The 15,866-nt window shown below is 40.6% G+C and overlaps 1 protein-coding gene across 1 annotated transcript in view; it reads right to left on the bottom strand.

Moving 5' to 3' along the window:
* The window catches only part of kcnh2b (potassium voltage-gated channel, subfamily H (eag-related), member 2b), a 354,032-nt gene that overhangs the window by 300,527 nt on the left and 37,639 nt on the right, over positions 1-15,866 (bottom strand).

Here is a 15,866-nt window from a genome sequence, read left to right as displayed (position 1 = left end):
CCCATTGCTGATGTAGGCAACTTCACCATTTGCCAGAATGTGTCATAATGACAAATGCCGGTTCAGACATTTTGTATCAAATCAAACCAGTTCAAGCTCCTACAACAGACCAGTATCTGAGTACTGAGATATACACCACTAACTGTCACTTCATGTACAATAGAAAACATACATTTAAAAAAGGTTTTATGACTGTATGGATCAATTGGTTGTATAACAGACTTTCACTGTGGCACAGACATAGAACAGCAGGCAAGATGGATGACTGCTGAGTATGCTAACAAGACCGTAAGGGAAGGAGGCAGACTCACTGCACCTACTACCACAGTATCACATTATCCATCTATCACACTGTCTGTCATTTATGGTGTCTCACTGGTTGTCAGTCTCAAATCGGACATATTCTGTGTAGGTGTCTGACAATGACAATGTCTGGCAGTAAAAAGGAAACACTGGCACTGAAGTAAGTTTCCTTAGATAATAAAAATACATTCAAAATTATTTTACTTTAGTTTGCATTTGGATATTTTTCAATGAAAATCTTTCACTTTGTCACTTTTTTTTCAGTGGCAGTTTTTTTTTTTGTTTGTTATTTTTTTTTATGCTGTTTGTTTTTTCCCACTTTTTTTCCAGTGTCAATTTTCTGTCACTGTTTCAGCTTAGTGGAGATGGGTTAAGGGGAACAGGGGGCAAAGAGAGCTTGATTTACACATAATCTGCATACAAAGGAGAGAATGTCACTCTTTATATAAACTTGAATGGTGCGTCAGCAGTTAACAGCTGAGAATATTTTTGCCCTGTTACCTGGGTCTGAAATTAGCAACAGCCTAAAGCCAATTGCGGGTATTTGCAGTGTAAATCTCAGGAGGCTATCAGTCACACTGGTGGGTAAATGTTTTTACCAAAATAGTCATGTAACAGAAAACTATGCTGAGTCTCCACCACGTTTTGGTGTCATTTAAGGGTGCACTGGGAGCAGTGCTCTTAGGCTGTCTGTCTCACACACACACACACACAAATCTATATGATGCGAAACTTGACAGTCTCGAGTGCTCAGTTTTGTGGCACTGTTTAACATAAAGGACATCAGCCGATCTGCTATCTTTTACTTGCTGCCGGTGTGCTGCTCGCCAACATGAAGGTAATAAAATATTACAGAGGCCTCGAAGTTTAAACCAAGAGGGCAAGCTCTCTGTCAGCGGCAGTGCATTAGCTTCACTCTTTCAGTTCTTACCTTTCACAATAAAAGCCCTAGTCATATATACTGCATCACTGCTTACTACAGAGGGAAATTATTCACATGCTGAAGCTGTGGTGATGAGTTGTTCAGTGTATTAACATAATTTTGCTTAAGATTTTGCTCTGGTCTCTTCTTTAAGTTTGTATGCAACATAATACCCTATTATCACAATGAAATGTACTTAATTTATCATTTTGGCCAGTAAAAGACATGCTTGGCCAGTGGATTTTTTTTTTAATCTAACAGCCCTCTTGACTGGTAAGTCAAAAAGGTAATTTTTGGACATTGTTTAGATCCAAGTTATTTTTTTGGGGCCTTTTCCTTAAACAATAGTAGAAATCTTACAGTAGTTGTTTTGAAATAATGCCATCAGCTCAGGATATTCATTAATGATTTGAACGAACAGATGTCTACTCTGATGGTAGACCTTCAAACATTGTTGCTGTGGTTGCACTGTCATAGGAAACATTAGAAACACTAATTACAATCTTGAGAAAAACAATCCTTCTCTATACAAAACCTTTCAAATCTGATATGTGAAAGGTTGTTTGTGTGCATGTGAGGTATGTGTGTGTATGTGTGCGTTGTGAGGCATACACGCAAGTGGACAGGATACCCCTATTCATATTACAGTTGAGGTTTCCACACACATAAACACCCTTTCCACTGAGACTTTCCACAACAGTCTCTCTCTTCTCTCTCCTTCTCTTTCTCTCACACACACACACAGACACACACACACACACACACACACTCACGCACTGAACTTAGAAGGGGATAGACAGAGAGAAACATTTACATACTGTACACATGCATATTCAGATTAGTCTAGTGTGGCAAGAAACAGAATAATAACAGTGCAAGAAGAGCTGCTTTGAACCTCTGTACTTCTGTGTCTGATGATTGCATATACAGCAGCACCCTGTAGCCTGGAAATGTCTAGACAAAACTTGAAGAAAAGACAGCAAAAGAAGAAGGGAAACAAGAGGAATGGAAGATAGATAAAGGCTCGAAGAGAGAAAGATAAACATGCTGCACTGTCAGTGTTTCTTCGATAACGGCACAGGCCTGGTGAGCCACCGGACCAACGGGAACCCTCACCAAGCAACAAAATATAGATTTTTAATACCAAAAACAATGCCAAACTCCTGTGTTTCTCCTACATTTCTGCTGCAGTGCAACACCATAAGCCCACAAGCAAGGAAAGTGTCTGTACCTAGTTTACATTTCTTCTATAAGAACACAATGTTTGTTATTTAAACCGCTAAAGTCAGCTGAACAAGTGAAGAGAGGATAGCATTTTCATACACTGTCATGATGCTGCTTTGCCCTCACTGTTCATTAATTGTGCTGGAAGTAATGGAATGTAGCCCTAATGTGCTTATGTGGAGTAAGCCTGCGCTCAGTTTAAAAAGTAGTATTTTGAATGCTTCATAGCTTGTCAGCAACTAGTCATACAGTAACTTAGAAAGCAATCTGACCTTCTGTGCTCTGATGAATTCAGCATGCAGTTAACACAACAGTCATAAGTGTGTTTAAATAAAAAAATGGAATTTGCTCCTCATGTACTATACCATTGTTTTGGAAGAGGGTATTAATGGCATTAACAGGTGAACCAGTGCTGTCTTTTTAAATGCTGTGCAGTGGATCTAATTTATGTAAAGAGTGGTTCATGTGGATTCTAAAAAGTAACTGATTAATATTTGGCAAAGTAAATGATAAATATTTAAATAAACTTTAATGAACACTTACAAAAAGTGAAAATAAAAGTAAAAGCAAACTCCGATTTACTGTGTTTTGGATAAAGCTTTATCAACTAACCATTTGCACTTTTACAGGCCTGTGTCTGTATATTCTGTAGTTTCTCTGAGGACATTTGCTGTTTACACTCTAGCACCTGGTAGCTACCTTTTCATAAAGTCCTAACCTTACCTGCGTGCTGTTAATGATTAGGGGCTGCGCACCACTTTCCAAAGATTGGAGCCAAAGAACATCCTAAACACAGCAATGTGAAGAAAATAAGAAAATGCAGGCAAAGGGCAGAGTCTCTACCAGTAAATACACCTCCATACACTTCTAGCCAGGCATAAGTAATGATTTAAAAAAAAAACTGGATTCCTCCATGAGTGAAATATGTGGTTTTGTTGTGAATGAGTTCAGAATTGGCACAAAGACAAAACCAAGTCAAAGTGACTACTCTGAGAGACGGTCATCCCAGCTTGCAAATGTAAAACAGGAGAGTCGATAGCAATTTGCATAGTGATGTATGGGTTGCAGAAAACCTAACAAGAGAGTGAATAAGAGGGTATAACACAGAGAGAAGAAGAGAGGGAGTCTATGCTCTGGGGTAATGGACTAAACCTGTCCACAAATTCGTAGAAAGCAAATTTATATTGAGCTTGCACACACACACGCAATACACAGACACACCTCTTAGGTTTGTTCAAACCAAGCCTCATTCAGTCAAGTACAATGGCTTACCTGCATCCATTCAGTAATGACAGCCTCCCTTTGCAAAAAAAGTAATCCCAAAGATTTAAGGGTGTGTGTGGGTGTGTGTGTGTGCATGTGTGTGCGAGACACAACCACCATTTCTACTAAAACATGTATTCGTAAGCTGTGTTGGGTGAGAGACACACAAGTATATTCATATGTATATTTACAGTGTGCATGTTTATGTGGCTATTAATAAAAGAAACGTGCATGTGTGAAATAGAAGAGCAGATTACATCCAAATGCATGTGAGAGGAATAATGGTGATTGAACTTGGAAATTTAAATTGTTTCCACATCATCTACGCAGGTAGAGGCCACAAAATATGATGTCTTAGGCACTCTGTTTTGAGGTGTTCTTCGTGTACAATAATCAGACAGTGAAACCAACTATGGTTCACTTAGCATATATTAGAGCCTGACATTTACCACCAAATCAGGTCAGCTTGGCTGATTTTTTTTGTATCGCAGCTCTGGTTTGAGTCAGACTTGAGTGAAAAAAATTATTATAAAAACACAGTGATTAGGAAGTCATTGCTGTGATTAGTGATTAGCACATTATAGCCTACAAAGATGAATTTACTCCATGGTAGGGCTTGGGACAGGCCTGGGTCCAGTCAGTGTGTCACCAAAGGCCCAAACAGGCAACCTGAACAACGTTGAATTTATCAGCTAGGACTCTAAACTAAGCGAGAGATTTGTATCTGCTGATTCCAACAAGATAACGGGTATATCTAAATAAGCCACTTCCAAGGGCAAGATTAAATTGCCTGCTTAAATTGAATTAAATTTGGTTTCTTAGCCTGAACTGGATAGGGTCAGCGCTTTGTACTCAGCATGGATATTAACTATTATTGCACTCCAAGAAACACACACACACACACACACACACACACACACACACAAAGCATTACTTCACATAACCTCGAGCATGTGTCATTGTAAATGCCTGCATTGATTCAGATAGTGCTATGTTTCTATTGAGTGTCTGTTTCTTTACTGTGTGTATGAGGATGTTTGTATGTGTGTGCAAGTGTGCAGAGCAGTCTACTACAGGACATTGGGTGACTAATGAGGCGGACACACAATACTGCCCTATCGCACTTCAACATGTCATGATTCATTATTTGGGCGTCATCAAAAAGAGTAGGGAGATGCACACACTAACACAGATACACACTGTGAGCTCAGTACATGGACTCCAAGAGTTACACTTAAAGATTAGAATTAGAGCGGTGTGTAATTTGATCATGAAGCTCCATAATTTGGTATTTTGTGATCCAATTCAGAGCATTACCTAACACATAGGCCCCAGGCCCAGTGAACTTATAGTGAAGGTTTTGTATTGCATCATAATCTGTAGTGTGTAAAGGTACATCATGAATTGGTGATGCTGTTGCTGCTGACTCCAGTTCCCTGTTTGCACTGTAACCCTCTCTCTATCCTCCCCATCTCCTCTGTTCTCTATCCTGTTACACCACATACCAAAGTGAGAGTTCATGTCATTATGTTGTTCATTTGTTCAAACAAAACAAAAAGCTCTCCATCTCTGTTTTAAAAATGGACGCCTCTCCTTTCAGTTAAAAACCTAATGCAACTTGTTGTTGTGTGGGCGATAGCGGACAGCATTAGGTGTGTGTGTGTGTGTGTGTGTGTGTGTGTGTGTGTGTGTGTGTGTGTGTGGTGTGTGTGTGTGTGTGTGTGTGTGTGTGTGTGTGTGTGTGTGTGTGTGTGTGTGTGCGTGTGTGTACGTGCGTTATGTGCTCTTAGTTGGAGGTGGGATCATCCACGGCAGTCATTGGTGTAGAGTGCTAACCTCTCCAGAGAGGCTGCAGGTCTCTAAGTGCTGTGCTTAGCTACCGCTGCTAGGCAATCAAGAGTCCCCTCAGTCACACAGGACAGCCTGCTCCTCTGGGCTTGCTGCATTATCACAGCACAACGCTGCTAGGACACTCATATTTTCAGATAGACACCTGCTAGTCCTTGAGACCCACAGCACACTCAAGACAGTCTTTTCATAATGCCCGGGGGTGTTTGCAGTCCACAGTCACAAAGGCTGGAAAAACTAATGCTTATGTCTGCATGTGGGGTGGTGTTTTACCAGACTTTTTCCAGAGATTTCAAGGTTTTATAGCAGACAACTGCCAGTCAGATGTGTTTTAATGCTTTGCTTGTTACGCTTATGCAAAAGGTCACCTGTAACCAAATGCCAAAGAATTTTATATTTAGATTGTATAACGGCACATTTCATGGCACAAACACCTCTTGAGAATAGTAAAAGCAGCGCCTATGAAGCCAGAATTCTGAATGTCATTCCCAAAACTCCATAGACTGAATTGTCTGCAATAATTTATGGGTAGAAAACCACCGTGTCACGAACACATAATCAAACAGCACTGAGCAAACTCTGCCTGAAGTGATTTGTATCAAGCCACCCAAAAAATGCCCATCTAAAAAAAATCAATACCAGTTTAAGTATATGCTATATTAAGAATATTTTCACTGCTCTACCTTGCCATAAAACAGCCCTTACATATGGAGAATTGAAACCATTATATCAAAATCACCAGTCCCCATTGAAAAAAACATTTTACTCCACCAAACTGCAGAGTTGCTGGTCTAACACTGCTATTGTGTAAGGTGAAGAAGAGCAAATATTCAAATGCAGTGTACACTTACACTTACAATATGATATTGATTTCTTTTACGTAGCGAAAATACGCTTTGCTGTGATCCTCATCCACAGCAGTACATTGTTAAGCTTCCCTGCCTATAGATTTGGTTGAAAAGATGTTAGCAAAGAAACACAGTCCGTAAAATGAGCATAACAGAAATGTCAGATGGGTCAGACTACTGTGTTCAACTGTATATCTTCATATTTTACAGTTACTGAAAATGACAACAGAAATAAACAAGTCTGCTGAATTAACACCTCAGCAATTCAAAACAGTGGCCAATTTTCTAACCAGAAGTGATCTTTGTTGTTAGCACAACATCACCGTGATTTGGTCTATATCCTACAATTATCAATATGCCAATACTCTGCATTAGAGATTTACTGTATCTTCAAAACCAATACAAGAAGGCTTTTGACATTCATACAGCACAGCTGTTGAAAAAACAGAGACTTGGCTAGTAATGTATGAGGTGCAAACACACACACTAACCTGAATGCTACCGAAAAGAGGATCACAGCTGATTTTAAGCAGTTACGATAAAGGACATTGCACATATTGACAATGTTCACAAACACTGAGAACATGTTTTAGCATAATACAACATACAAAAAAAACAATGTAGACTTATTAGTGATGGCGGTGAATGTAGAAAAGGCATTTGATCGCCTTGAGTGGCCTTTTTTATTCAAAGTTTAAGAAAAATATAATTTCCCGTCAGAGACCATAGATTTTGTAAAATTGCTTTATAAATATCCTACAGCTTAGATTTATAGAAACAACATATAGTTAAAAATACAAGAGAATAGCAGTGTATCCATGCTGAAAATGCACAGATTATATTAATTTAAAATGGAGTGAATGAAGTGAATTCAACGAGCGGTATCACGGCCAATGAAAATCTGTGCTTAATGCAATATAAAATGAGGGACTGTAGCAAAATTCAGAAGACTTGGTTTGACATAGAACAGTGGATATCAGAGACATTTGAGGCACAATTTAACAATGTTACAGGACACAGTAAGGTATCCACAAAGTTGGGCTATCCTTTTTTCATAAATGAAGTAGTAATTGAAGTAATTGATACTCAAACATTGGAAATCCAAGTACCCTCCTATATTGTTACAGTAGAAAAAAGAAAAAAAAATGTTATTGTTAGAATATGAAAAAGATAATAGCTACTGAAAAGAATAAGTTAACTCACTTTGAAATGATATGGGGAGAGGTATTATTAGCATTGAGTATTTAAAAATGTGCTACATTTAGTCTGAGATATGTCTTGCTTTTTTTTTTCTTCTTCTTCTTCTTCTTTCTCTTCATGGGTGAACAAAAGTCAATACCAGTCATAGCATGTCTATGGAGTGGTTAGAACTTAATGAATTATTTGGTTGGTCCTTTAGCAGTTTAGTAACTGATGAAGGATAGTGGTACTCGATGAAAAATGTATTAATTTGATAAAATTACAGTATATTGTCACATTGAATTGATTAAACATGAAGATGCTAGGGTTGAGCTTGTATGTTATTTATTGTAGGTGTTTTTATTTTGTTAGTTTTGTTTTGATTTGTTGGTCTGTTTTTATTGTTTGGGTTAGTTTTTGTTTGTCTAATTTTAAACTTTTTCAAATAAAGATACAATTCTCCTCCTACCTTCATCATCACAACTAACTAGCCCCTTTTTTACCAAGGAAACAACAACATAGACGGTTTTTTAGTGTGGGTTCAATGAGAGGTAGGTGCTTTGGGCATGCAGAGCTTCTGTAGCAGATGGCAGGTAAGCATGGGAAAAAGAGAGGGGGTGTTCGCAGTGCACCTGGCTCCCTGGACTAAAAGGACATAACTGTTCATGGATGTGTATTGAATTGGGCATGATGTAACAAACATTGGACATTTAGCCATAACACATCGTTAATGTGGCATATTACCTGAAAGGCTCCATCTGTCTACCCTTCCTCCTGACCTCTGTCTGCCTGTTTGTCAGACATTTTAATGCTGGCCAAATAACTAAATTCCTTGCACAATCATGTTTGATTGTTTGCAACAGGTGAAACGTCACAGTTGACAGTGTTGCCTTGTGAAAGCAATTTCTTCATCATACTCGATTTCACTTCAGTGCAGTGTCAGCAAATAAAGACTGCAAAGGCCAAAGCGAGTTCTCAAATGTGTACAGAGCAATGTGTTGAATGATATCAACTTCAGGCAATTTGCCTTCCTTGTTATAAAGCACATCTCTATGCATATTATCTTGTAAGTGCATTAAGTTCTGTTTTGTCAAGATGTATTTAAGCAAGCAGAATTGAGTATGACATTGCCTTAGTGTCTAGCTAAATTCTGGATATTGAAAATATTATATAAAAAGGCTGACGTAAAAGATAATTTGTTTGAGAGGAGAACTCGATTTTTGAGCAAGATAAAAGAAAAACTACGAACTACGACTGACAACACCATCATAAAGTCGGTCGCCATCTGTAAATGACGTTGCCATAATTACAAGCATTAGTTATGTGACGGGAAAGAGTTTATATTATACCTGGCTTTTCACTCAGTTTCATTGTGCCAAATTAAAAAAAAAATAAAAAATGTAAAAAATACATGTAAATTTCCCTTTGAACCTCTGGAGGACATTTTGACAAGATTACATTATCCTGAACAAAAATGCATTCAAAGGATTTCTGTAACCTGTCTTAACTCTGCAGTTACAGATGAGAACTGTCAAATAGCAATCTCTTGAAATAGGATTATGAATTGCTCCAGCAGCTCAACTGACATCAGTGACATCCTTGAATTGATCTAGCTCATGATAACTGTCTTCATAGGCCCTCGATACAGACAACTGGTATTCGAACCCACTCTGCTACATCATTACAGCCTGATGGCAAGTAATGTTCTCTCGTCAATAGTGAAGGGGCAGAGAGAGACAGAAAGACGAAGATGGTGAGAAAGTTAAAGACACTGTGTGTCAATGAAAAGGATGGAGAGACAGCAGGAGATGGTAAGGCCAAGCAATTTGAGAAAAACAGGGACAGAGAGGGAGACTTTTGACACTCTTTAATAAAACAACACCAACGGAAAAAGTGCCTCTCCAATCAACTTTATAAAATCCTCCACTCACCAACACAAATGCTCACGCATGCACATAGGCACACATGCACACGCGCACACTCACACACATACACAGATACACACCCACTAGCCCCTTAAAACAACACATCAGCAACCAGCAACACAGTAAACTGTCATAACTGTCATAACTTCAGAAATAAACCCTTGAGGAAACACAGAACACCACTGACTCCTTGACAGTAAAGAAAAACATGACAGTTTCAGACACTCCGCAAAAAGGACACCCATCACCCACCCCTGGATCTGCCCGGACCAAGAAACGAGTGGCCAGGGCCCCGGTGAGGGATCCTCCCCTCATGTCCTCGCCCAGCAACCCCATCCACTCATCCTGACTGATGCCCTGCAAAAACCTGATGTTCCTGACCTTCACACACACCGTGTATAAGGCCTTGCCACTGGCCTGGCCAAACTGCCCCAAACAAGGGGTGGTAAAGGACAGCAGCCCACCCTCCTCCTGCCAGCCTCCGTTCTCTGCTGACACCTGCAGAGCAGGAGACTCCAGCACTTTCTTCCCCCATGGTGCTGCTGCACTGTTTCTCCAGCAGAGTCTTGCAGAACCCCCAGCACCTCCCCAACAAACCAGTCCAACAGTCTCAGGGACCATAGTCCAGTCTGCAGAGCCAGCTCCTGGGGAGATTTCCATCGCACTCGCTCAGATGACAGCAGATGTAACAGCTTCGTGATGCCCCCTCTCATGAGCCACAGTCTTAAGGTGGGGGAATGCACCAATTGCAGAGAGAACAAAGGGTTATGGAAAACAGGCTCCTCCCATACCCATGGACCTGGTGCTACACCCTCTTCTCGTGTCTTCTTCAGCAGACGCCAGTCCTTCAACACCGCTGTTCATTCCGTCCAGCTCCATGAGGAACAACTGATCCTGACTGAACTGCCCGCTGGCAACTCAGAGGAAGCTTCCCCACCCTGATGCACTTACGAATACAAAAACATATCCTGGCCAACAATGTCCCAGAATGCCTTGTAAAAGTCCACCGGCAGACCATCAACCCCAGGGGCGAGGCCAGGAGTCATCTGGGAGACTGCTTTGGACAGCTCATTAAAGGTCAGAGGGGAGTCGAGTTCAGTTTGTTGTGTTAATAAAAGGGGAAATCCTCCAGCAATGTCTCTGTACATACAGGGTCACATAGTTCAGAACCATACAGCTCAGATTAAAACCTGACATCCTCCTGCCACATCTCCCCCACCACATGTGTGACATGCCTGTTTGCTAACAGCAGACAATGCATTTGCTTTTGTTCGGAAAACTTCTCCAAGCCAACGAAGAAGGAGCTAGGAGCATCCATTTCCCTCAGCATCGTGAATCTAGCTCTCACAAGCGCACCCTTTGCTCTGTCCTGGAGGAAAACCCCCAGATCCCTGCGCAGCTCAGACAAATTCTCTCTCCTCCCCGTCCCCCAGTCACTCCCCACCAACTCAACCTCCACCTGCCTAATACTCCTAATACTCTGCTCCAGAGTCTCAAGGGCCCCCAGCTGTGGAAAAGGCAGTATACTGGTGACAGAACAGTCTTATCTGGGCCTTGCCTGTATCCCACCACTGACTCAGGCACTGAAACTGCCCTCTCTCTTCCTCCAACTCTCCCAAAACTCCTGAATACTGGAGCAAAAGGTGGCATCTGGTAAGAACTTTACATTCAATTTTCAATAAGCAAAGGGGCGGGGCCCTGGTGAGATAACTAAATGTTCAGCCACAAAATGGTGATCAGAAAAACTAGTCGGGTTGAGAGAGAGAGAGAGAGAGAAAGAGAGACTAAAGGAGAAAGAAAAGGTGAAAGACTGAGTTGAAGAGAGAATGACAGATTCGTAGACAAACAGGAGCTTGTAGACTGCAAGTTCAAGAGAGAATAGATGGGAATATCTATCCATTTAAAAAAGACTACTGTTTTATTCACTCTTTTTACCCATTGGTGATATTTTCCCTTTCTTCAACACAACAAGACACCTATGCTCTCATTTTTCCCTTCGACCCCACCCCCCAAAAACATAAAACCACACAGTTGGTAAGAAGATTCAAAGACTTACAGGTAATACCCAACAGGGGTAGTAGCCCATTCTATACTGAAACCTCTACATGCTCAGTGCCAGTTTCCTATTGCAGTTTACCTGGAGCATGATTGATTAAGCTGGTGAGCAATTGGAGTTGGACAATTGAGCGTGAGAGCGAGAAGGGAGATCCATCTTTGTGAAGGCTCATGTCTGAGCTTGGCACTAGATAAATGGGCTCAGATGAAGCCTTTGTGTGCACATAGAGTGTGTGTGCAGTGTATTCATGTATGTGCCTGTGTTCTCTGCATGCATGTACAGTATGGGTCACAGCTACACAGTCCCACCATTCCAAATAATGTACAGACGCCTGCACACTGACTGCATAGGTAACTTTTGGAGATGAAAGGAAAGGTTATTCTTTCTTTCCCCTCTTTGCCTTTGCAGGAGGAGAGATGAGTTAGGGAGGGGAGGAATAAGGGGGGACAAGAGGAGGTGGCATAGTGTTTCCTCCTTGTGTGCATTATGGATGAGGCGCATCCACGGTGTTCAATCAGTAGCTCTCTGATGGCTTGGAGGTGGCCCGCTGGGGTTACCTAAGACTCTGTGTTTGTGTCTTTGTGTGCTTGAGTGTGTGTGACTATGACTGAGTAAAAGTGTCCCAGGGTCATATCTGCCCACATACATATATAAAACAAACACCTTCCTGGGAATTTTTTTTTGTTTTTCAAAATGTTTAATTAAGTAGAAATCCATGAGCATTTTAAGAGCCTTCGGTCAGCACATAGACAGAAAAAAAGTTTTGGTCCGATGTAAACCAATGGCAGTAGGTGCCAAGAGGTATCGTTTAAGATAAAGACATGACCTGCCATAATGGCTCTAAATACTTTACCTTTACTTACAAGCTACAATACACCTCTAGGTACATGCACTACACTATAATATAAACCTAGAAGCAGTGTCTCTGGCATAAAAAGAAATGTGTCCAATAAAAAAGGAGAGCCAAAATGGCTATTTACCATCATAAAACTATATCTTGGTTAATGTGTTGAGGGCCTCTCTACAAACTCCAAGGCAATTTGACACATTTCCATTCACAGAGCAGGGTATTCCTGGTGTGAAGGTGTGGAGTGTGTGTGTTCATATACTCTTATGTATAATCAGCTGAGCTCAGTCACAGTCGATAACAGCTAGATAATAGCTTTATACTTTTCAGTTATCTCAGCACTCATTAGTAGGGATGGTATCATTTATTGATAACTATGTCAACACTGATATTGATTATTAATACATATACCTATTAAAACACTTCTCAATAATACTCTGGACATATATTTATATGATATTAAATATTTATCATTTACTTTGGCTGTACCAGACTCAAAATTTTGTAAATCGAATTAGATTTGACTGTTTAACACAAATATTTTTTTTGTTGTTGTTTTTTATACAAAGTTTTAAAGTTAAAACAGGCACAGCAGAATAATCAGTGTGGCAGCAGCACTCGTGTAATATGGAAAACAAGCTAATGATGCCAAGGACAGGTTGGAAATGTACTACAACATTGTTTGCTGACACTAAATATCAAATAAAGGTCAGAGACTATATCATATCAAGTTGCTGTGAGCTGTAAATTTACCAGTTGTAAGCAGAAGGCAGAAAATAGTGACATATCAGAGTCTTAGTGGGCTAAGCCTCTCCTTCTCTGTGCTGCTGCCTGCGTGTCTGCAGCTCCCTGAACATATTTAAAAAGAACATATGTCGATTTTAAAGCTAATTCACTCATTACTACTTATATTTCCTTCTTTCCAGAGGGTAAAGAACATAGGAAGCAAATGCCAGAATTTTTCATTAAAACAGAATTATGACTGGTGTGTCAACTGCCAGCCAAAATAATCAGAGCAGACAAGACCAAAATGCCATCAAAGGACAACAGCAAGTTTTGTAGGGGTTTTTTGTTTGTTTTGTTTTTCGTGTGGATTATTGAACTGTCCATCCATTCAGGATGGATCAGGAGTCAAAATAAGCACCAGCCATCAGCCAGATGCTGGTAAAATATACAAGGAGCTACTAGATTTGCTTCACTCACCAGGCAATAAGACCATGGTAATCTATTGAGTGGCTGGTAGATTTTTGAATCTCGGTTTTTGATGTCTAGTAGATTTTTTTAATCTACTAGACAATCTTAACAGTGGCAGGTGGACAAAAAAATTGATTTCCAGGGAGCTGGAGAGCTAGCATGCATGACTAGTGTGTCACAGTCATACTTGCCAACCCTCAATTTCTCCCGTATTTCTCACGATTTAGAGCCCTCAACCATGTATGTAATCTCCACGGGGACCGGGGGTCACGTCCGTCCCATAACGAAAGAGGGAAATTTGACCACTCCAAAAACTGTCACTGTGTGTCCTGTGTTTTACTGAACATCCCACATGCATCAGCTGATTAGAGAGTTAATACTGAAAATGCACAGAAATACTTTTGTTTTTACAAAACATGCCTGAGTACAGACTGTGCCAAGTGTGTGCGCATTAGGATACTAGAGTGCAACTCGGGCTGCACATTACTGTCTAAACACAAGTAACTGAGCATAAGAGACTAATTTTAGTATGTTCAACCACTGACAAAAACAAATAGGCCTTATGAAATTAATAGGCCTAACACATTTTGCTGATCACACAGCTAATCGATAGATCACAGCAGAATGACAGCACAGCGCAGTGACAGAGGCAGAGGCAGAGGCAGACATGCATACATATAAATGATAGGGTACATTCAAGCTACTGCAGAGGATATGCCAACAGCAGCTTTTGACGGCTGCCCTCCCATACTGGCACAAGGCCGTTGCAGGCATGAAATGTTGTCACTACCAAAGCCTTTAACTATGTGTTAGCATGGCAGACTCTCGTTAACATAGCTAGTGGGACAGAAATGACAACACCTCTGCAATTCTATAAACAGGGTTATAGCTTTTTACAAGGTACTTTGGATCGCTGGTGTGTGTGTTTGTGTGTGTGTGTGTGTGTGTGTGTGTGTGTCCACATCTCCAGTATAAACAGTGGAAAGTGAAATGTGCAGAGGGGAGGGTTGGATTGGCAAAGCACTCCTCAGAAGTATCACTGAAGAGGAGACCACTGGCGCCATCTCAGTGATTCTCTCTTTTTTTTCCTACTGGATTTCTCTCACCACCATCAACACTATAAGATTACTTGAAAAACACATTTTCAATCTCTCTCTCAGTCATTCTCTCACTTCGTTTATCCCACCTCACACTCACTGGTTTTTCCTCACTTCTCAGAGCTGTACTGTTTTCCTGCACTTAGTCATCTTGCCCTCTTTTTCTCATTGGCTTGTTTCAAGCTCTTTTCCTCCTCCCTCCCTTTCCTTTCCTTTCTTAGTCGCTGTCTCTTTCACTCTGTTGCTCTGTTGCTCTCTCTCTCTCTCCCTCCCTCTCTCGCTATCTCTCTCTCTCTTTCCTTCCCCCTGCTGCTCTGGTGTCTGTCTACAGGTGGAAAATGTCCAGCAGATGCTTTGGCCATAGTTCAGGGAGTTGCTGATTTTATTACCATGGCAGCTCTTTATCACCATGGCAGCCGTCTATCGCTGCGATGTCCAGCGCCCTGTTACCTGGTCCTGGTCCAGTTGGCATGTGTGTAGACATATACACTCTTGCCATTTCAGAATTCCAGAATTCTCAGAGGGCTTTCCCTATTGACTTCCCTTTGAAGTAAATCTAACCATAAAGGTTAATTTGGGTCAGGTGTATTGAAATCTCCACTACTTCATGAAAATGCAACCAAACCTCTGTTATGTTTTTAACTCTGACATGAATTTTATATCAAAGTGTCAGTGTGAATTCAAGTTGTTTTTGAAGGTATTCAGCTGTAGTCTAATCACAGTTATAGGTTAGTCTTGTGTAAATACAAGCTGGAAAAGGTCCAAATGTACCATACTGCATTCTCTGCACTCCAAGCTTATCACAACAAGAAAGCTGGCACTAAAAAGTTGCAAGACACACAAAGCACAGCATGGACTTATCAGTGAACAGAAGTCAGGTCACTCACACATAACAGTTCAGACATAAACATAAGCTGCCAAATATTCTCAGCACACCTTGCACAGATAGTGTAGCCAGCTGACTAACAAGTACACTTTATAGTGACAAAACCATTTAAACACTTCAGGATTTCACATATAATCACACAGAAATGCTTTCAATCCATCCTAATAAATGCAAACTCACACAAACACAATAGCTAACATATTCTTCCAAAATCTTTGTTAAGAACCATCCCAACACAAGGAATGAACACTCTGACCCTCTTTTTGTTAAAATC

This window comes from Plectropomus leopardus, chromosome 21, assembly GCF_008729295.1.
Source record: "Plectropomus leopardus isolate mb chromosome 21, YSFRI_Pleo_2.0, whole genome shotgun sequence".
NCBI classification, from domain to species: Eukaryota; Metazoa; Chordata; class Actinopteri; order Perciformes; family Serranidae; genus Plectropomus; species Plectropomus leopardus.
This window is presented reverse-complemented; position numbering and strand designations above follow the sequence as displayed.